The following is a 24,124-nucleotide window of genomic DNA, read 5'->3' on the forward strand; positions in this document are numbered from 1 at the left end:
ATAGATACTTGATAAATTGGTGAATGTAAATGAGAAAACTAAGATCTATTTGAAATAACTTGTATAAATAACTTGCATAAAATCAGACAAGTAGTAAATGGTACAGCCAGGATTCAATCTGGATTTTTCAGACTCTGAAGCCCATATGCTGTTCTGATATTCCTAATGAAGTCCTTTGGTTCTCCCCTTAATTAATCTTACAAGTGCCAAGAGATGAAATATTATTTTAGAGCAAGGAGACCTTTATTTCAGAGAATGGTTTTGGTTCCAGAGCTGCTAAAATTCCAGAATCATTCCTTATTGTAGGTACTCTAAAACAAGGGGTCTGGGTGATAACGGGAACCTTTTTCTGATTCCTGCAAATATTGTTCTGTACCAGAGCGCAATATTATTTCTTGAAGTTTCTATGTACAATATTTTGTACTTTTTCTTAGCAGTGGTTTGAATAATGTTGAGCTACTCCTATTTCTGACCAGCACCCGTTCCACGTAGACTATCATAGGCTATTGTTTAGAGGAAGAGATTTCCAGTACCTAGCATCTGTCCCCAAGGGGCAGTCGCGGTCATTGTCTGATGATTTCATTTTCCATTTGTAGCAGAAAATTTCATGCTCTGCAGTCAACAGGTCCAAATTTGTGGTCTGTGAAGAAATGTATTTCTCAACAATTCCGTATATGTCTGTAGGTCTCCCCAGAAGTCATTAATTAGGATCTGGAGAGGATAGTGTGGAAAAGTAAAGCTTCGCTAATGGTGACAAAGGAGAAGGAACAGAAATTCAATTCAAATGCTGTGCGCCTAAGAAATGTTAGAGCATCTCCTGGTTATCTCACACATTTTTAGCTGTTTGGTTATGTGCTGCAGCAAAGAAAATCTATCAGAAGTTTTGTAAAGGTAGAAAAGAACAAAATCCCCCAGCTTTTACAAGTAATTATATTTCTATTTTAATGCCACTTGGGAACTGGCCTCTTTGAAAGTTCTCAAGCTTATAAAGCTAGCAGTTCTTTTCTTCCTCACCTTTCTTAACTTGCAGTTACAGAATCTAACTAGCATCCTCCGTTAATGCATTGATTTTAACTGGAAACCCAGAAGGAGACGGTGCTGTAGTCAGCTGAACCCTTAAACAGTCCTGGGAGACCAGAGTCATTTGCACATTGGAAAACAGCTAATGGGCCGGGGAAGCAGGGGTTAGTAGTGAGGCTATTCCTGCCGTCTCCTTCCCATCAGAGTGAGAGAGATCACTGATAAAAAGTCTCCCAGTGTGAAGTGCTAAGGCACCTATATCTTAGTCATTTTTTTTTAAATTTTTCCTTTCGTTTTTCTTCATGGCTGGATTTTTTTAAAGAATCAGAGAGCCCGGGAGTGGAGAGAAGAATCAGGAATTGTTAGTTTCTTTTCACATGGCCAAATTCCACTAAGTCGTGGGGTGTATTACAAAGGCACAGGTGTAAGATACTTGCAAAATGAAGCTAGTGCATTTGAAATTGTGTTATTAATCCGTCATTCCACACTGTGCATTATTAAGGTATGGGATTTGCTAATAGACAACCTGGAGTGGCTGTTCAGTTGTCAGTTACTAGCATGTTTCTTAATGCCTCTGGCCTCAGTTTCTCCATCTGTAAAGTAGTGATGGTAATCATGATGACTATCCTGCAGAGTTTGCTGCGAGGATTAAATAAGATACTGTATTTAAAATACTTAGCACGATGCCTGACAAATATAAGTCCTTGGTGGGGCGCCTGGTGGCTCAGTCGTTAAGCATCTGCCTTCAGCTCGGGTCATGATCCTGGGGTCCTGGGTTCGAGGCTAGCATCGGGCTCCTTGCTCCGTGCGAAGCCTGCTTCTCCCTCTCCCACTCCCCCTGCTTGTGTTCCCTCTCTCGCTGTGTCTCTCTCTGTCAAATAAATAAATAAAATCTTAAAAAAATATGTAAGTCCTTGGTGAATATTAGCGATTATTTTTATTATTGTTCTCATTATTAGCATGAGCATCCCTATTATTTTGTTGTCCAAGTGTTTAGGACACTGCCTAGATAAAACAAAAATGGATCGGCTGTGCTTGTTCTCAAATGTCATCTTCCTGGGATTTTTTTTCCCCTCCAAAATGACCAAGTGCTATGTTCACAGCAGGCCTGGGTTGTCTTTCCATTGCTGCTCTTCATGGCTCCCTGGGTCAGAGGTCCCCACTAATGCTCTGTGTGACTCCAGCCCCACACCCTTGCCTGTGTGCAGGAGATCTGAAGGTGACAGGCAGGGTCAGCAGAACCTGCCAGAATTACAGAGACCCCTCTGTGGATTAGGGAGGGGGACGGCGACGGCAGGAAAGTCTGTCACGGACCAGAAACAAATGACCTTGAATTCATGGAATCACTTCTCATCCAGATCATTGCTAACTTTTTCCAAAGTGGAATTTATGGTCTCTCTGGTTACTTTTGTACATGTTCATGTGTTCATTCAGTTCTGGCTTTTCAGGATAAAGAGTGTATGAGTCACTGGGGAAGAAAGGGTTTCTATCTCCACCTAGAACTTTTAACAAAAACTGTTCTGTTTTAGGTTTTTTGTTGCTGTGTGTTTAGATCTCTAAACAACTTTGAGTTTAAAATGGCAAGGCACTTGGAACCTGCGAATTCTTCACTTGGCTTCTCAAGTTCTGCTTCAAAGTCATTATTCCAGCCGGGGAAGGAGGGAGCATACATTACTCCTGCATGGGAATTGTTCTCCTCGGGTTCTCCCCTCCTTCCCCTTTCTGCCACCCCCTTTCCAGCCTTGGATTGACTTTTGGACGTGAAATAAATGCAGCATCTCGGAGTTCCATGTGGCACCTGCGGGCACTTATGCTGGTGTTGTGCTTATACTGTGGGACTCTGGGCAGTGGTTTCAGTCCCCAAGTATGGGGGTTGGAATGGTTTGCCCAGAGAGACAGAGAAGGCAAAGCGGAAAAGGAGGGAGGATAGAGGAAGTAGGTGAAACAAACAAGGAAAAGTCAGGGTACATAGCGCAGATGACTTCATTCTCTGCTGCTCTTCGAATGTGCTTTCTTTAACAGATTTTCTCTGTACATATAATGGTAAACTGGCAGAGTACTGGTGAGGCCAGAACGATGTTTGAATCTCTCTGTAGCGCCTCCCCCCCGCCAGGCCCCCAGTTTCCTTTTGGGGAAGGAGGGAATGTGTCAGCCCCCCAGTTTGCCCTTTCGCTGCATCGCCCCATTGAGTAAGAGACTCTCCCCCTGGCCAGTCTGTTTACTGGGTGGACACACCGCCTGTCGAGCTCTCCCTGCAATGGCTTGTCTCTAATTAAAGTACTTGCTATGAACGATTTTTAAGCACTGGAGCTTAATGAAGTTAGAAAAAGGATTTGGATGCAGTTTGTGAAGACTTGAAATTGTTTGAGTTTTTTCTCTAGGGAGAACTGTAAAGTCTGGAGGCATTTTGAATTACTTACAATGTATTCCATTTTCTTCTTTAAAAAAAAGTTCTCTTCCAGCGGTGCTAGAAAAAAGCCCACTGCCCACCTTCTGCCGCCCCCCTGCTCCCCCAGGAAAGCACTGTAACTCAGGCTTTGCAGAGTGGCTTCTTGGGATTTTACACGTCTTTGAATACTGTTACCTAATTAAAGGGATGCCTGTGTCTTTAATTCTCATTGGCAGCTCTACCTTTGACCCTGCAGTATCTAGGAGTTGAAAGTAAAGTCACATTCATCCAAGATAACCTGAAGCTTCTACATTTGGATGCTTACCCTTTCCCTGATGCCTGAAGCTCTGTGCCTCAGAGATACTGGGCTGAGCACGGACGTGGTGATCTATCTATACAGTTCTATGTGGATCCATGGAGTGAATTCCTCTGTCCACTGGTGGTTTACTGCTGACCAGTTAAATGCTGGCTATACCTTGTGCTAGAGATCGGAGTAGCAGTAATTTGTCGTCAATAGCTGTAATTAGGTTTATCTACCCTTTTAACCAATACCATAATCTTTACCAGATTGTTATTGTGTGGGGCTATTGAGGGAAATTCTGAAAAATTATTTTAAAGATGGATTTCAAAGCTGTTCAGCCCTTTAGGGATCCTTTCTTTTATCCATCCCTTATTCATTTTCCTCTCAAATATTCAAATGCCTTTTCGTAATGAAATGCCATGAAAGCATGTCATGTATCTGAAAAATAATTAATATAATTGACAGGAATGTCGGTTTTCTGCTGAGGTGTGTTTCGCCTAATCCCACCGTGCAATCTTTAATATCGATCCGGTTGTTCGGGGATCTTGTCATTCCCCACTTACCATACCTGGACTACATATTTTCAAGACTGCAGATCTTGGAACTACATGATACTTACATCTGTGTTATAAAACTCATTTGACAAAAATAGGTTTCCTTTCGCCTCTGTTGCTGGGATAGCATCTAGGCGTACAAGGGGTATAGGCACCATGTAGAGAGTGCTTGCCTGGAGTTGACAGTTTATTCACTGTGTACATTGCATACAGTATTGCAAATGGCACATCAGAGTGTTGGAATCCAGGCAATAGGAGTTCAGCACTTAAAGTGTCCAGGTTGCACCTGAACTAGCTGGAGCCTGCCAGCCCCTGCAAGCCCACTGAGAGCATCTGTCTCGCCACCGCCTTGCTCATGCTGTCCCCTCTGCAGGCCCTCCGATTCTTCTGACTATGAGCATAAATCATCCACCTGTCAGGAGCTCTTGCCGCCTGGATTATGCAATGTGCCTGCCTTCATTTGGAGGTGGTGTGAGCAGGAGATTGCTGCAAATGGTTTGCATTCATTTTAATGCCATCCCAGCATTTCTTTAGCTTTAATGAGGGGATTAGGGTGGTGACAATGACTTTCAGAGACAATGAAAGTCTTCAAGATTCTGGAATTTGCTTTGTATGTTGGGAATAGCTTAGTCTGAGATTTCATTTTTTTAATCCCAAATAAATCAATGGTTTAAACGTTTAGGCAAAGGAGCAGGGTATTGCACAAAGCCAGCTGTCTGCAGCTCTATTTATTGGCTTTATAATAGTTCCCTTCAGCTGACGAACTTAAAATTGGTCAAATTTATTGCTGATCCTTAATTAGTTACTTTTATCTTCTTTCAGGGGTTACATTTACACATATTGGGGAGGCCCTACTCTCCTCCACACCCCACCCTGCTTTACCCCTTTGCTTCCTTTTCTTTCTCTGGAATTAAAAAAATTAGAACTCTTCAATCATTTCAGCCTCACTAGTTATTGACTAGTAAGGGGGAATCATACTTTTAAAGAAGCCTCGTGTGTGTTTTTAACTTCAATCCTCCTTGGTCTATTTAGGATAATCTCTGTTGCAAAGATTGAGGTTTCCCTCCCCCACCACCAAAATGTATTAATTTTTCATGAAGAACACTCTGTATTCATGTCAGCTTTATGTATGTGGTACATACAAAAACATGAAATTATCATTTTATTTAATCAACAGGCCCTTTTGGAATATTCGAACCTCAACCAAAAGGAGGTGTGTTTTTTGAAACTGGTAGAATGAGAATTCCTGCGAGTCCCCTGCTTTTGAATAGTGAGAAGATTTCTCAAATGCTGTTCCCCTCATAGAGAGACAGAAGTTGTCCTACAGTCAGAGGATTAAAGAAAATATTGTTTTAAAAATGGGACTTCGACATGAGCCATCAGCCACAACCAGGCTGCTGAGACACAAGTTATATGTATGTTTTGTAATACCTTTTAAAGATGTTTGGATATAGTTTAATATAGAAATAGTAATGAATTATGCCATATGGTCGCACACTGGACAGAATATGTGTGCTTTCTAACAAATGAGGTTTTCTTTTATTGTCACAGAGCCTGAGGTAAAGTAGGCATGGGATTTACATTTCTACATAGGTTTCTTTCTTAGAAGCCTCTGGGACCTCCTGCATGTGTTTATTTGCCGAAGGTGGTATTCAGGGCAGCTCAGGAGTGAGAGAATGACAGTTCTCTGCTGGCTTCCTCTCCCCCTGCTTCTTCATCCCAACCCTCTTCCCACCCCTCCACTACAATGCCGTGGAGCTTCCCAGTTTTCTGTGGGTCCGGTGTGTGTGAATTTTATTAAAATCTGAGATGCTAACATCCCCAAAGTGTAACACTGACATTCTTCCCGCTGTGTGTGTGTGTGTGTGTGTGTGTGTGTGTATGTCTTATGCATGCATAAGGTATATACGTAGGTATATTGCATGCATGTTATATACACACAATACATATGTACAGTACATGCATTTATGTAGGTTGATAACATGTATGCACAGCATCTGTATGTATTTTATATACACACATATATATGTATACACACATCGCTTCTGAGAAGATACCTAAATTAGGTTTCTGTATTTATGCTGGACACGCTGAGCTTTTATCTGCATTGGTGAGGAATGGGGAGCCGAAATTTAAACAATGCTCAAGAGAGTGTGGGCTTTTGATAAAATAACTCTTTATAACTGACGAAAACCTAATTTTTCCCCTCAACAATAGGAATTTTTAATACCTTAGTTACACACAAAATACTTTAACGTGCCGAAATGTGAGAACACGCTTTTCCCGGTATTCTGCCAACCAATACAATTTACCGAAGTAACATAACCCTCAAATCCTGAAGCAGGAGGAGCCTCTCTGCTGTGAATAGTCACGGATTCTCTAGGTCACTGAAGAGGTGCCTCTGTGGAGACACAGTTCCAACACAGCAACTTCCTGTGGGTATTTGGGGGAGGCAGTTGGCCTCAGAGAATGCAGCATACAGTATTGGAGTCCCACACTTGGAAGTTTACAAGATGGCTAGTAACAAGTTAGCCTCCCACTCCTGTTGCCAGTGTTTAATGTGATAGAAAAAGCATCAGGGTTTTCTCTCCCTTTTCCCCTTTCCTCTCTGCAGTAACATGATGGACTCAGTTTCCTAGAACAAAAAATGTGTTCCATCATCATTTCTCCCCCCTTCACTGACAAATCTAAATTTATGTATATTTTTTAAAAAGCAGGAACATTTGAAGAGATAAGTGTAACACAACACTGACAAAATCTGATGAAAAATCTCACTCTTTTATCTATGGAGAAATTAGGTTTATCATCAGGAAAGCATTCTCTTTTCATTTTCTGAAAGGTGCTTTTTGACAGACCCTTTGCAGTGGACGTCACACTCACAAAACTTGCTGTCACAGGGCTATTTGAATATGGTGACAGGCTCATTATCATGTTGAAGACTCCTGACAACACTGCAGAGGGGAAATGGACAGGGCTGCCAATCAGCTGTTGAAAAGACTGTGGTTGAAATGGGGTTTTTTGTTCCGAGAACAGTAGTACAAATTGACTGCATTAATTCTTTTTATTATAGCCGCGCACACTGTAGTTAAGGGCTCCGAAGGGTTTCCATTATCAAACCCCTATTTTCAGCAGGTTTATTAGCTGGCCATAAAAATTTGTTCCCAGCTGAAATTTGGCAAAGGTAGAAGCCTTTTCCTATAAGATTTACTTGTGTGTGTGTGTGTGTGTGTGTGTGTGTGTGTGTGTGTGTTAGTTTTACTAACAGAAAAAAAATTGCCAAAATGAAGTTTGATGAGCAGGTAGACAGGACTTCCAAAGTCTTACTATAATTCAGTGATCTTACTGTGTCAGAAGGGAGAAATAATTCAAACCGATCATCTGTGATTGTGACTTAGGGCGTCAAAGGCGCTGTAGTCACAGAGGATGAAGGAACCTGATGATGTACAAACCAAAATTCACCAGTGTGGCTGTCGGTTAGCAAATAGTTTGCCGTAACATTCCTCCTATCTGTTTGTCATCTGATTCTGACTTTGTGGTGAAAAGCAGTATGTGCTTAAAAATCAAGTTACTTCCCCTGCGTTTCTGGTGACTTCAGCCCCTCCCCGGGATTCTGCTTGTGATGGTGGTGTCAGAGTTTTCATCTTTGTGGGTATGTGTGGCCTTTAAAAAAAATTTTTTTTTATATGACAAAGGAATTAACTCAGTAGACCATCTAAGATAACATTGTTCAGGTAGTGTTTGAAGCCAACAATAGACCACCACAGGGATTGTAAGCTGGCTTTTTTCTTCTCTTTCCTTACTTTGAGCCCTGTGAACATGCGTGGGTAAGATTTGGTATTTTACCTAAGTCTCTACTCCAAGGGCACCTAAAAAGAGATCATGAAATTCTAACCTTCATGTAAAGCAAGAGTATTTCTCTTCATAAGTTTTGCATAACTGTTTCTAATGATCTCTGTTCTGTTCAGTGCCTAAGTTACTTCCCGGTGGTGAGACAGTTCAGGAGCCCACAAGAGGAACATTAATTCTCCTCTGCCATTTGGTGTATTGCAGCATTTACACACTTGATTAGACTCCGTTCTGGTGAAAAAAAAGTTAGCATTCTTATATAAGAGCCAAATTCTCCCCAGGGAGTGACTTAGATATTGGAGTTAATAAGTCCAATAGGGAGATTTTACTTACTTCCATTCTGACTTAACTCGCTAACTATATCCTAGATTGGCTTCTCACAGTGCTGTCTCATATCCATATACACCCAATGGGCAAAATTATTTGGCATCCAGACGTTATGTTTGGGAAAAAAATATCTTTCTATATTTATGTTGAATAAAACTGAGCTCTGAAACGTCCAGTGTCAGCTCACTGGTTTATGTGCCAGTGCTCCCCTGGCATCTTAGTTTCATCCCTTCATTTATTCCTTGACTCACTCAAAAAAACTGTGTTATCTACATCCTTTGTTCTAAGCACTGTTCTTGGTGATGAGGATGAACAGTAAATAGGAGTTTGAGTAGTTTACTGTTCAGTCGGTGGTGGGTGGGGGGTGGTGATGGCCGCAAGGTACCATGCACATAGGGAGGACATCTGCCCAGGGGTTGGGTTTTTGAAGAAAGTGATATATGAAGTGATACCAGAAGAATGAACACCTAGTGAATTAATGAGGAGTTTTAAAGGTTTTGTTCTTTCTTGTTTTGGATAAGACTAGATTTATGTTTTAAGAAGAAAACCCTAGGGACACCTGGGTGCCTCAGTCAGTTAAGCGGCTGCCTTTGGCTCAGATCATGATCCCAGAGTCCTGGGATCGAGCCCTGCATTGTTTTGATCCCTGCTCAGTGGGGAGTCTACTTCTCCCTTTGCCCCTCTCCCTGCTTGTGCTATTTCTCTCTCATGCTCATAAATAAATAAAACCTTAAAAAAAAAAACCACCCTAGCTACAGGTTTGGGGAGCGAATGACTGAATGAATGAACTGGTGGTGTTGGCATGAGAGTGGGGTGTGCTTAGACCTGCTGTCATTTTCAGAAGAGTTTTATTCATTTTCTTTCCAGTTTATTTCTGATTTTTCTCTTCCCAGTCAAATTCAAAAAATAACAGTTTTTATTTCTATGATGGTAATAATCAGGCCCATGTTTATTCATGTGTTGCTCAACTCCAGAAGTGAGATTATAGGAGAAACTACTCCAGATTGGATTTAGCTTGAGTCTTTAAGGTTTGATCCAGTCAGGCTCAACAGAGTTACCTTGTATTCACAAGTAGGGTGTTCACTGAATGCAGGAAGGGCACAAAATTAGAATTTGTGGCTCTACACTCTAAGATCTTTTCCAACTGTAAAAACCCATGATTCTTATCATGAGGATATCATGAGCAGATTAATCAGAGTATATCTAAAGAAAGTACACCATCAGGCTCTAGGTAAATTGTACAGTTCATTTTCCATGAACATTGTAAAATACCCTCAGAGAGGTATATGTAATGTTTTCTAGGGAACCATACCCATGCCTTTGTGATTAAATTAATTTTCACAATTCCAAGCACACCTTGTATTCTGTATAAATATAAAGAAACAAAGCATAGGAGTATTTTCACTTTTCTAATATTATAAACTTTATCACCCAGCATAAACTTCTTAATGATCTCTAAGGCATATTTCACAATTATCAAATACTTTATATCAACAGTACCATGCTAACAAAGCTTCCATAGGAGGAGAGAAAACAATCATTTACCTGTCTTTTATTTCTTATAGCCCTTATAGACTATATGCTGTTATTGGACTGAACATGTTTCCACTTTCTTCAAATAAGTATGCTATCAGAATTTTAGGTTTCTGTCTGGTGTTTGGGAAATGACACCTAAGTTATCTCACCAGAGTAGAAATTTTGATACCTTTATATAGATACAGTTTCCTACATTTATTTCTTAGCCCATCACCACAAAGAGTATTATGTTTTCTTAAGCTGGCACCATGCTGTAAAAAAATGCATTCCACTAGATGGAGCAGAGTGGAAATAGAACAAAGCAGGAGTGGGATGTGTTGACAAGCTGAGATGGCATCTGAGAAAGTAAGAACCAGACACAGTGTGGCCAAAAAGAAGAGGAAGAGAATTCAAGAGTGGGATGAGTAAGCAGCTAGAGGTGGAGGGAAATGGTAGAGGAGAAGGATTATGATCAGGAAATTTGCAAATACAAAGAATGGCACCTGGGAATGGAGGGATTTCCAAGTTTACAGATGACATTTAAAAATTCATAGCCACAAACTAGTTATTTTTGTGTGGGTTAGAGACATTTTAGTTATTATTTGCATTCACAAGGAGCAAGACTTTCTGTATCAAATCATACCATCATAATCATATGTAATATTTATTTCAGATCTGGGAACAAGTGCCTTGAAAATGGGTCAGAAATCTACCCTTGAGGATTTTCTTGCCCTTCATGGATACTAGTGGCCACAAACCCCAGAGCTACTGTTTTTCTCGTGCTTTAAGTCTTTTAAGCTCTGGCAGAGCCATGGAGCACAAAGATAGAGCAAAAGATATCTTGGTTCAGTAGAATAAACTTACGGTATAGCATCGCTACTTTTAACTCCAACCTATTTGTCTACCCTTGCCCTGACTATCTCAATCTAAATAACCTTTTCACGGCCGTTCACCACCACAGCTGATTATCCCTCCTTTGGCCTTGTGGAACCACACAACATTTATATTATATTTCTATGCATATCAAAGTGTTTTAAAAATCAGAAACTGCTTACTTTTCCCTCCTTCACACTTTTCCAGGCTGAGTGTCTCTAATTCTTCCCTAAAATTACTTTAAGGCCCCTTATCATTCTGGTTGTCTTACTTGCGTTATTTTTTGCTTCATATGTCCTTCTTGAAAATATGATTCTCAGACTTGCACAAAATCGGACTGATGTTTTATGACTAAATACTGCCTACCAGATCTGTTGGCTTTCTTTGATATTGTAGGAGTTCTTTCCACACTGTTGGTGCTATTTCTCATCAGCTCCAATTCTCTGGTATTTTTTTTTTCATGAATCATTATCTGGTTTTGACTCCTGTAGTTTTTGCTTACCTTATTGATTTTTCAGTGTAATCTTGAATTTTACATTTAGCCATATTAGGTTTTTTGTTTTTTGTTTTTTGTTTTAAATCTTCTTGAATTGGGTCCTGCAGAGTCACTTTGTCATCCTATATAAGCAAAATGCTTCTTTGGCTCACCTGTAAATATTATAATACATGTACAGTCTTTGTCTTCAAGTCATTGTAATTTTTTGTCTTTGTTTCAGGAGTAGAATTTAGTGATTCATCATTTGCATATAACACCCAGGGCTCAAAACAAGTGCCGCTCCAATACCCATCACACATTCAAGTCACTGTAATTAATGTTGAGCAGGACATACCCTAACAATTCCTAATTCATGTTTGGAGTTCTTTTCCCCTGCAAATTGACACCAGCTAATTAATACATATAATTTGAGTACGATAGTAAATCCAGCTGTGAGTTTACCCAACTCTAATGTCATTCAGCCTCGAATTCTCCTAAATTTACTATTATCCACTCTGCATGTTTTTGTCTTATCCATAGGATTTTCATGGAGATTTTGCTCAGTACCTGTTGAAAGCACTATCAGGATGTCTGTGGTATTCCACTCATCTACTAGGAGAATAACCCAATCAAAAAGGGATATGAGGATTTTCATGATATGATATGATTTGACCTTTAAATTTGTTTTCCTCCGTTCTAAAAGGATAAACCATCCATGATAGAAAATGAATGTGGAAAATACAGAATATGAGGAAGAAGGAAACTTCACTACCAAAGGCAACTGCTGTTTATATTGTGTGCGTTAGTGAACACATGCTTGCTCATGGGGCACTGAGCCTAATTTACTGCAAAATTTAGTAGGGGATACACCTCAGGATCTGTAGTTTTTAAAATCCTCTATTTCTCTTTTTCTGGTGAGGCTAGACATGTTCACATCTATAGATGGGATTCTTCCATTCCCATGTTTTCTCCAAGATTAAAGAAAGCGCATCTCTAGTTTCATAGGTACATTATCCTAGGAGTCTGGATGTGGCCTCCTTGGGCCTAGAAATTTGACTTTTATTAAAGTGTGTAGCTGCTCTCTTATTATTATATTTTATGGTATCTATCCTGCTCTAATCAGAGGAACCTTTTGTTTGGTGGGGGAAACGGGGAGGGAGGCCTGGGGAAACAGCAGCAAAATAGTTTAGCATCACTTGGTCAGTGGTTCCTGTTGAATTATTTTATTGACTAGGGCTCTTGATTGCAAACAACAGACACCACCTTCAGTTAACTTCAACATAAATGGGCAGGAAAATTGGTAACTCAATGGGACTACCTGAGAAACAGGCTCAGGAAATGGGCAAGGCTGCCAGAAGCTGAATGTCTAGCCCACCCCTTAGTTCATGCCCAGGAACATCCTCTAAAGCACCCTGCTGTGCTCAGCACACCCTGGAAGGTGCTCTGGGGTCAGTTGTCAATACTACTCCTTTGAGTCATATTCCCTTTTGATAGATCAGGCAGGGGTTTCTGATTGCTGAGCAGCTACCCACTCTGCTGCTGGGGCTCAGGTTAGTAAGTGTCTTAAATTTTAGTTGTCATTTTGGGGGGAGGTAGGACTGTCCTCTTACCCCGGATTCACACACTGGTGGATGCCCAGAGAGTGGGAGGCCAGGGCCAGCCATTAATACATAAATACATACTTACTATAACCATCTTTCCTAAGCAAATGAAAAGCAAAACAATTAAAATGAACTAAGAGATACTTGTTTTGACATCTTTTATAAGCCTTGGCTCATTAGGGAATATGTATTTCTTATTTATAATTTTTCCTTCGTTCTGAATTATTTTCATTCTTCTCTTTTCTTAATTTATTTTTATTTTTTTTAAAAAGATTTTATTTATTTGAGAGAGAACGTGCGCGAGCGCGCGCGTGCACAAGCGGGGGCAGGGGAGGGGCAGAAGGAGGAGAAGCCAACTCTTCCCGCTGAGCTGGGAGCCGTATGGGGGGCTCAGTCCCAGGACCCTGAGATCTTGACCTGAGCTGAAGGCAGATGCTTAAATGACTGAGTCACCCAGGCGCCCCTCTCTTTTCTTTTCATTTTCTTTTGTTTGTTAAAATTCAAATTTGTGAAAGAATGGCCTGCAGTGGGATGTTGTATTAGAAAGGTTCTGGGTCAGAACCAAGTGTACCTGGATTTGACTTCTGGCTATCCCATTAATAGCTTTGATACTTGAATAAGCCAGTTAGCCTCTCTACAACTCAAATCCTTCATCTATAAAATGGAAATAAGAGTACCTACTTTGTCATATAATTTTATGAACTAAGAACATGTTTCAGAGGACCTAGTCTATAATAGATGTTCAGTAAATAGTCACTTTAGGTTCTGAAGATACTGCATTCATTTCCCTTTGAATCTGTTAGCAATTTTTTTTTTAAAGATTTATTTATTTATTTTGGAGAGAGAGCATGCTTGCACATGGGGGAAAGGGCAGAGGGAGAGGGAGAGAAGCGTATTCCCTGCTGAGCGCAGATCCATAGGGGGTGCTCGAACTCACGATCCTGAGATTATGACCTGAGCTGAAATCAAGAGTCAGACACTTAACTGAATGAGCCATCCAGGTGCCCCTAAATTGTTAACAATTTAATAATTAGATTAAAAAAAACTAATTAAATATCTAAAAACTGACTTCCCTTGGAGTCATACTGTTTCTTATCTTTCCATTTTTCCACTTTGAAAGCAATTTACAGCAAATGCAATTTTTATTTTTATTTTCCTATGACCCCTTGATCCCCACATGATTTCACGTTGCAATCAGGGTGTATACATTGTTTCTTACATACACTTTTGTATTTTTCTTAAATGCTATGCCATTAAAAATTAATGTCATAATTTTCCTAACTGTTTGATTCCTGGGGATTATTTGTTGCTTCCATTATAAACAAGATCAACCTACATACCTTTTAGCACTTTTTTGGTTTTTGAATAATTTCTTTAGGGCAACTTTATAAGGGAGGCGAAAATGGGTCAAGTTGTATGGGCAGTTCTGTAGTTCTTGATATAACATAAACATTGCTGGAGGTTTTTTACAGCTCTACCTGTACATACATCTTACAGTCAATGTTTGGTTGCACATTGCCACCATGACCTCTTTCACAATTACAAACTACAAGATGATGCGGTCGCTTACTCTTGAGATTTTTTTTTTTTACTTTCATACTCACCAATCTTTTTACCAACGGTGCTTCCTTATTGTGGAGAATGGCGTGATTAATTCGCTTGATACTATATCTTTCTCCTGGGGCATTACATTATCAAGAAAGCTAGTCATGACTTTAAACATTTTTGACCCAAAATATGATGAGGTTGCATATTATGCAATGGGAACCACACCAAAGTTCGTTCATCCGTTCATTCAATGCATATTGATCAGCTACTAAGTAGCAGTGACTCTGTTGTATTCTGAGGATAAGATGAATGAGACACACCTCCTGTCCCTGAAGCGTTCAGTCCGAGGGATGGAAAGGAACGACAGGATTACAAGAACTGCGGTGTTATAGGTTTGCAGAAGATGCAAATGAAACGCAAAGAAAGATTGCCAGATTCAATCTGGGGAAGCCAGGGAAGGCTTACTGCAGAGGTGACAACCACATTGAACCCTGAAGGGCAAGTAGGAGTTGGAGAAGCAGAGAAGGGTGGGTGATAAGAGAGAATCTCAAGCAGAATCAATGAAGGAGAATGACACTTTTCCAGAACAGCAGGGGATTCAGTTTAGGTGAATGATGAGAGATGAGGCTGGCAAGATGAGCTTCAGGGTCCTGCTGAAGACTGTTCCTCAAGAGTTTGCATTTTATCCAGACAACTGTGGATGACACAGTGAAAGGTTCAACGTGGGGGCTGATACGATTAGATCCCCATGTTTAGAAAGCTAGGCTGTAATGTGGCCCAAGCACAAGGCAGCCTGTGAGGGCAATTGCAATAATGCCAGTTCGTATCGTGCTGCACAGATCCAGGGAAGAAACAATGAGAGACTGAAGTCAGTTATCAGCTCTGTACTGAGAGAAATGAACAGTCAGGAGGTAGTAAAATTAGTGGAATGGGGGCCAGGGACATACAGAGTCATCTCTGACATAGGCCATGGGGTCAGTCACGCGGCGTCCCACTGCTCTAGGGAATCCAAGATGAGGAGCAGCACTGGGGGTAAAAAACAGGAGAACGGATGCGAATAGCTTTTGACATGTTGATTTGAAGTAGGAATTGAGGTTGTTTAATATATAAGAAGAAAGGTGCCTTTGGGACAGAATCCTGGGATTGCTGATATTAAGTCAAGGGTAGCGGACGAGGAATCTATAGGAGATTAAGAACATTGGAGAGGTGGGAGGAAAATCCAAGACAGTGTGGTATCACAGCAGCCAAGGAAGTGGAGATTTAAGGAGGGCGGGGTTTCAAAAAAGCCACAGAATGGTCAATTAAAAGAACTAAAAAGTACCTTTGGGCTTGGCAACAAATAAGTCAAATCTGACTTTGGCAGCAACAGTTTCATTAGCTTGGTTGGGGTCAGAAGTCAGGTAGTGGCACTCTGGGAATTGCATAGGCTGGATGAAGTAGAAGCAATGAACATGGACAAATGTTTCCAAGTCTTGGCAGGGAAGAGGAGAGAGAGAGAGAGAGAGAGAGAGAGAGAGAGAGAATGAAGGAGAATAGTAGCTAGAGGAAATATCATAACTAAAAGTAATTGAGTTATTGGGGCGCCTGGGTGGCTCAGTTGGTTGGGCGGCTGCCTTCGGCTCGGATCATGGTCCTGGAGTCCCAGGATCGAGTCCCGCATCGGGCTCCCTGCTCGGCGGGGAGTCTGCTTCTCCCTCTGACCTTCCGCCCTCTCATGTGCTCTCTCTCTCGTTCTCTCTCTCAGGTAAATGAATAAAATCTTTGAGAAGAAAAAAAGAAAAAAAGAAAAGTAATTGAGTTACTAACCATGCACGTACTCTTTTAAGCACTTTATATGTTATATGTATCTACCTCTATGCATATGTGTACATATGCCCATTTGATTCTTACAACAACCATATGAAGTAGATAGTATTATTTTCATTCCACACTTGAGAATACCGAGACACAGAAATTAAAAGGCTTGCCGGAGTTCACAGAACTTTTAAAAGCTGCAGCTGGGAATTGAACCTGAGCAGTCTACTCTGGTTTAGGTCTTAATCACTGTGTATATTGCCTCTTACATTACCAGCTCTAGCAACCTGGAATTTAGTCTTTGTTTAGAGATCAGGTGAAGAAAATCAGAAGCGCGACAGTATAAAGATCAACTTCATACAGAGAACAAATGTTAATATAGATTTTTTTTTTTCCAATGGAACAACAGTAAAGAGTTTACCTAAGTGTAGTCGGGACAAAAGCAATCAAGGAAGCTGTAAAGACATTCCCTCTGTGATAAAGATTGGTAGGCGGGCTTGACTCAGCTTAGAGAGACATCTAAAGACAGCTGTGGTAGTTTAGACTTAACGTAACAAACAGTTGGGAGCCTGTGTGGGTTCCAAAGGGAGGAAAGGAACGAAGCTGTTATTCTTACGAATCCTAATCCTGTAGAAGTAGTCAGATTAGATGAAAGCGGAGTGAGACGGCTGGTAATAGTGCTGAGCTGAGAGACGGTGTCATTGGCCCAAGTATAACGTGATCAGCGTCTGACTGAGGTGTGCAGCATTCAAAGAGGTCATTCTGACAGAGTTTGTGAAAAGTGTTGAGAGTTGTTGTTTTTTTTTTTAAGGTTTTATTTATTTGGGGTGCCTGGGTGGCTCAGTCGTTAAGCGTCTGCCTTCCGCTCAGGTCATGATCCCGGTGTCCTGGGATCGAGCCCCGCATCGGGCTCCCTGCTCCGCGGGAAACCTGCTTCTCCCTCTCCCACTCCCCCTGCTTGTGTTGCCTCTCTCGCTGTCTCTCTCTCCCTCTCAAATAAATATTTGAGAGGGAGAGAGCGTGAACACACAAGCAGGGGGAGGGTCAGAGAGAGACAGACAAGCAGACTCCCCACAGAGCATGGAGCCTGACAAGGGGCTCAATCCCAGGACCCCGAGATCATGACCTGAGCCAAAGGCAGAGGCTCAACCGACTGAGTCACCCAGGTGAGGTGCCTCAGGAGTTGAATGATTTGATGAGTATTTGAATGAGGCACCCTCAGCTCGGGTAAGGGGTGGGGAAAGGAATAACTGAATAAGACTCAATATTTCAAAAAGCAAAGTAGGAAACCAGTGGCCAGAAACAGAATTGGGGAGGTGAGAGTAGAAACTGGTATGAGAAGAAACAATTCACTGAACACATATTTGTTGAGTGCTCCCTCTGTCCTATGAACCCAGCCCTCTGTTAAGGAGTGACCATGAACTCAACACAAGTTTATTTAGTTCAGGGGCGCTGGGTTTTAGGTAATATTGGGATTTCTAAATAAAAATGGCTCACAGCAATTAAAACTATGAGACTGGAATCTGGGTAAGCATTTCAGGGTTGGAGATATTAATTTGAGAGCAATGGCACAGAGAGGAGAATTGGGTCATGTATCAATTCAAGAATAGCCTAAACTGAAAAAGAATTTCATTTTTTTCTTGTGTCTCTGTGTGGATTTCCATGCAGCATTGAAGGCAAGTATGTTGAATATTCATTTCAGGGTATATTATCTGTTCCAGATAGGGTGCAAAAATGATGTCTTGATCACCTGTCATCAAATATCTCCTGGCACTTTTTTAGAGTTAGCACTTGGACCCCAGGGTCATGGCCACAGTCTACTGTAGGTCATTGTTTCTTACCTCTGGGAAATTTTGACAGGTTTCTTAGAGGTCTGGAATTATTTCTGTTCTAAACTGTCTCCTATTATTAGACACTGTTAAGTATCTGAATGCTTTTTCATCTTTCAAGTGATAAGTGAACATAGTAACAAAAACTCATAGAATTGCTGGAAATGAGCAAAGGCAAGTTTCTGTTCATGGTTCTAGGAATTTATTCCTCTTCAGATTTTTAGTGTTCAACACCCAGCTGCCTGTGATTTACGGAAGAAAGACAGAAAGGTGAGCATTTGGTGGTTACTCATGGGTTTTTTGTGCCTCTCTGGGCTTTTTTCTAGGTCTTAGAGGAAATGATACTGACCTAGCATAGTTTTGGGTAGTGGAGAGTGTGTCAGATCTTTTCCAAATAATACTGGTCTGAGAGTATGAACATATGACTGGTAGAGTTTGAGTTCTGAATGACGATCCTGCTAGAACAGTGGCATTTTGAGCCACATGGATATACACCCTTGAGCACAATAAATATTTACTCTCTGTGTAAACCTGCCTTGTTATATATCTGTTTGTGCTTTTGTGCATTTTGCTATACACATGCACAAACAAGTTATTTATGCCCAGTCCAGCCCATATACGATACCAGCAAATCCTCAATATATTTCTTGTGTTTAGTGACTATTGACTTCAACATCATTGGGAGGGTAATGTGCCCTAGAAAGGTCATTAGTTTAATGTGACATGAGGAAATTTTCAGTGCTGCATAGTCTAGTTATCTTTGTCAGTATTTGTAAGCATCTGATTAGTTTTAAGATGTCTTTCTTCTTTCCCTGTACCCTCAAAAATTAGTAAAGTAACTCTTCAATTGCCTTAGTGACTCAATAACAGAGCTTTGTCACTGGCACTTTTCCTGCCTGGAGAGCAGGGACAGGGAATTGTTTATATCAGGATTTTCTGGACATGTGGTTGTATCATTTATAGGATGCAGGAATTTAGCTAGATATAACGATATCACCTATGTGGGTAATGCTAATCTCCATAATGCTGCAAACAAGATGTTTCCTGTTCCCTGTTCTTAAAAGGTAGTTTAATGATTTTGATTGCTGCCAACTTTAGTCATAAGTTGCATTGAACTATGATTCTAGAGGTAAATATTTTGAACTCCTATGGAAAAAAAAAGAATATTGTTGAAATGATGCTATCTTCTGTAGGAAGCATTTAGATTAGTTCACGTGACTGTATCTCCCTTCTTTATTTCCATTTCTTTAAAAAGTGCCAATCTCATCTAGAAATATGGAAATTTCTTTCAAATACACTAGCAATTTATTTATTTTGGAACTTCAAAAGGTTCAAACCAACGTAGAGTATTTTGAAAAAAGAAACCTGTAACCAGAGCAATTTGTGTGCATCTTAATTTGTTCTTTAGGAAAATCCTGACCTTATAAATTGGGCTTATAAGAAGCAAAACATTGATAAAAAGCATGGCCTAGTAATGAAATAATGATGTGTACTACCTTGTGAGGAAAAAAATATATAATCATATGTACATATATAATATTATAATATAATTTTTTCTTTGTTTCCCATTGGAGCTATTTAATAAAAGGGAGAAATACACATTGCTCTTAATATCATAGTGAACAAATTTTCCATTATGTGTTGGTCACTCTAATATGTACAGGGAATTTCAAGTGTAGAGTCTGTGCTTCTAAAGGGCTGATGATCTAGTCGAAAAAGATCAAAGAACACCTAAAAGAAAACTAACAATTTACGAGAGCACAGAAGAGGTCCCATGTATATATGGCAGACACTAGCTGTCAGAGTTCACTTCCTGAGCTGATTAAAGATGACCGGAGTGTTTTAAGAAGTACTTTAGAAGTGGACTTTCTACTGTTCTTAAATGAATGTTAGTTTTTAGAACAGCAGAAGTCCAAGAGGAGGTACTTTCCTCACAGGGGTAATTGTGGTCAGCAGAGTCATGCAGGTAGAACTTAAACCACAGGTGTAACTTAAGTGGTGTTTTCAGGCTATGGTAAGTATCATTCTGGCTAGAGTCAAGTTTCTATGGAAGGCAGAATTTGGAGATAAGGATGTAGAAGTCGGTAAGTCCCAGATGCGTGGAGGGGATCGCTTAAATTCCAAACCAAATATGTGCCCTATATCCTGTAGCATCCAGTTAAGTAGACATTCAGTTAAGGCTTTTGTGCCTTAAGGGAAGTCTTAGATGCACATGTATCCATGATGGAAGAATGGAGAAAGGGACAGGTGTGGAGTCTGTTGAGGCACAACACTGCAGATATTTCAAGTGTCAAACAGTGAGGGTCCACACGAGAGTGGTGGCAGTGGGCCTTGAAAGAAAGAGATGGACTCAAGAAACATTTCAAAGGCAGAATTACCTGACCCAGTGCCTAACTGGATTTGGGGATATTAGAAGGAGCAATAATCATTTCATCAGACTGCATACCATCAGTCTGTAGTTCTGAACAGCAAACCCAACATGACTTGGGAGAGTGGAATTTTGTCTTCTGTGGTTGATGACCTGCCCCCAGATGGCTTGTTTAATTACAGGACATTGTGCTGCTTCTGGGTGACAAACGTGAGGACAGCATTGTTGAGAACTTCAGATGTTAACTAGAGAATCCTTTCTTCCACGGGGTGTAGCTTTATCATCACATATCCTGCACATGGAGGCTGAGAACTTTCTCCACCTCCTTTGCCCTCATTTGGAACAAGGCTGCAACAACTGGTAACGATCTTTTGACCGGATATGTGGAATTGACAAAAATAATGACCATGTGTGACCCTCAATATTGTATCTTGGTGTCAGAAGTCTTTTAAGCACATATCACTAGGATGTTTCTTTTAGGAGGACCCTGAGGTAGGTATAATTTTCCAATAAAACATAAAGAAAAGAAAATTCTTTAAATTGGATAATAAATTGGATTTTTGCCCATCTGGATAGGGTAGGTCAAGGTTAGTGCTTTGAGTGCTTTAGCCTAGAATAAGTAAGCAAAATTTTATACATAAATATCACTTATATGCCACTTACATTAAATTTGTGCTGTGGATATGTATCAAGGGCTGCTTTCAGGGTCTTATCCATATTCATTGGCTGATGTAAAAGCAAAATGGGATGGGAGTCTTCATTGGAAAAAACCCTGCATGTTGACGTCTGGTGTCCAAACTTGATGTCGATATTGATATTATCTCAAGGGATAGCAGATTTCAGATTGGTAAACCAAACATGTGTAGAGATCAATCCCCTTCTCTACATCATTCAACGTACTGCTCTGCCTTGAACTATTTTCTCAAAATGGAGAATATTTAAGTAGATAGATGCTCCAAATGATAACTATAAACACAGATCAAAGGGCCATGGATGAAGGGGGATTACCATGTTATAGGAATGTACATTGTTGTAAATATTTATATGTTTGTTTTTCTTGAGGTCAAATAAAATATGTCTTAAACATTTTCCTGGGTTACATATAAGTGATTAAACTTCTTATTCATTTTGTGCTCACAGTGTAATGTGAATGAATTAGAATTAGTGAAGAGAAGATTGGCTTATATAATTCAGATAATTACTCCAGCTCACTAAAATGCATGCTTATTGTCAAGATTAGGCCTTATTAATTCTTTTTATTGGTTTGCCATGCCTTTAGTGGTGTGTCCTTCCCCAAACTCTTCTGGAGAACGTGAACATTAAATGAATGAGTGAATAACAGCCTGAATTGGTAAATAGGATTCTCTGGGGGCAGCATAGCTTTTAAACTAGTAAATTGGTTCTGTGATGGACTGATCCAACATATATTAGATAATAATGATGGTTTACAGTGAAAGCGTTACATGTATTATTTTATCCTCAAAACCACATTGTGGGTTAGGTGCTCTTTTTAACCCATTTTGCAGATTAGAAAATCAGGGAACAAAGGTATTGAATAACTGGTTCAGAATCACACAGTTGATAATTTACAGAGCTGAGATTCCAACCCAGAAATTGACTTATGACCCCAGGCTTTTAAAAATGTCATGATACTATCCACTATTATAGAGTGGAGGACTCCTAAATTATATAAAAATTTAGTTCTCTATGTGTTGAGAGCTTTTTGCTATCAAAAGGGATTGTTCATTAATTTTTGAAACACTGGGAAGGGCGATGAGGTGGAGAAGTTGTGTGTGTTGGATCTTCTTGAGTCATTGTTGTAGATGCAGGCTTTTCGAAGTCACACTGAATGAACACATTTCAGTCTAAAAACATTTTTAAGTATTTTGCTGACTAGGTATTTCTAGTTCATTTGGACTGTCTGGCAGCTACATGTATTGGGTATACTCTGTGGATTATTGAGCTAGCAAGTCAGTTTCCTGGGTATCCACTTTTCAACTAACAAACCACTCTGTATAATGAGAAATGTAATCAGATGTTGAGATGAACCTAAAGAAATATGATTGGGAAACTAAACATATTTCAGGAAGAAGGGCCCATAATACATTGTAAATTACTGTTTGTGGGTTTTTTTGGTCTTCCACTGCCATTGCATATATTTCAAAATATAGTAGAGCTTCTGGCTGAGTGTTAGCTGCCGTTTTCCAGAAAAAAAGTTAATATCGTAACTGTAAAGCTCACTATTGCTACCATGTAAATTGTTGCTCCGTCTTCCTTATTTGGCATCCAATGGAAGTGAGAGACCTTAATTTTTCTTTTTTTGAAGAAGGGAAGCAGGAAAAATAATGATCATGAGCTTTTTGCTGAATTTATAACCTGCCATAGAATGAAGATAGGCCTAAATACATTTTTTTAAGGCCCAAATATTTCTGATGGTATCTTTTCTTTGTTTATTTAGGTAGTACTTCTGAAAACATCATTCAACATTTTGTATTTATTTTTTTCTATACATTTCTGATCGCAGGAGTTTCTGGAGTTTATAATTCTCTCTCTCTCTCATACACACAAGCATGTATATACATATACACACACATCCAGGACTGTATGACATTAGGAAGTCTTTCACTTCTTTGATTTCATAGTATTAGATAATGTTCCAGAGTGTAAATGCACTCAACAAGGAAAATACCTAAGGACTCATATATGGTATGGCTTATTTATTGCTCATTGGGTTTTGTGGCAGTGCATGCCTTGCCAAATGAGTTTGTCATCCATGAAACTCAAATTCTGACAGACCCTAGGGTTCCAGTGGATGGGTTTGCCTGTAAATCACTCATTCCAAGGAAACCAAAGTGACCCGTGTCAGTGGCATGGCTGTTTTCAGAAGGCTTGGTTCTTGATCCCAGGCCACCGATCTTCCCTGAGTACCTACATATAACTCCCTTTGAGAATTTCTAGTGGCCTACGGTTTACTCAAGTTCATTGAATTTACAGTGATCACTCTTAACCTTAAACATGTAAGGTAAAGAAAACAAATCCACCATTTTATGTTCTACGCTGTATCTGTGTGCAAATTGTAAGGGTCACAATTTTGAAAATGATTTTCTTCAGCCTTCTAAAAGGCTGTGAAAAATCAACTAAATATTCTATACAGCAAAATGCTTAAGGACTAGAGCTTTCATAAATATTCTAAAATATTTTGAATGAAAGTAAGCCACATATGTAAGTGTATGAATATATGTAGGTGGGAATAGTCCTATACACGTTGCTTATTTATACATATGTAAAATTATGTGGTATATATCCATAAGCATTTAGCTGAGCAAAATAGGACGTGGTACTAAATGAGGCTAAGGTTGGAGACCCAATTCCTATACAGCCTGTTTAGTTAATTCAGTTCTTAATCCATAGATTGAACCTCTGACCCTTGGTCATAGCTTGTATAATATTACAGCTGGTCCAAGAAGGCAAAGCAAATGAATCAGTGCAACTCACCCCACTATTGTGAAAACAAGCAGATTTCTCAGGGTGGATCCGTAATGTATCTGTTCTTTTGAGGGCAAGTTTAATTTTACTCTCAAATTCAATGTGATTTTGATATTACTATGTAAGTCTTGTTAAAATATGTAAATAGGGCATTTACTAAACTGTCTTTATTTAGTGTTCTTTTAAGGGATCATAAAA

General features: G+C 39.9%; 1 protein-coding gene across 12 annotated transcripts in view; it reads left to right on the plus strand.

Annotated features, from left to right (window-relative positions):
- The window catches only part of ESRRG (estrogen related receptor gamma), a 616,331-nt gene that overhangs the window by 475,133 nt on the left and 117,074 nt on the right, over positions 1–24,124 (plus strand). The window contains exon 1 of one of the 12 annotated variants that reach the window (XM_073884106.1): positions 18,311–18,342. The exons of the other annotated variants lie outside the window; for them this stretch is intronic. The gene's annotated coding sequence lies outside the window, so the exon portion shown is untranslated. Of the gene's footprint in view, positions 1–18,310; positions 18,343–24,124 lie in introns of those variants that run through there. 12 annotated transcript variants of the gene reach the window in all.

The sequence above is a fragment of the Callorhinus ursinus genome, unplaced genomic scaffold (genome assembly GCF_003265705.2).
Source record: "Callorhinus ursinus isolate GAN/ISIS: 27379988/994484 unplaced genomic scaffold, GSC_fseal_2.0 scaffold54, whole genome shotgun sequence".
NCBI lineage: Eukaryota > Metazoa > Chordata > Mammalia > Carnivora > Otariidae > Callorhinus > Callorhinus ursinus.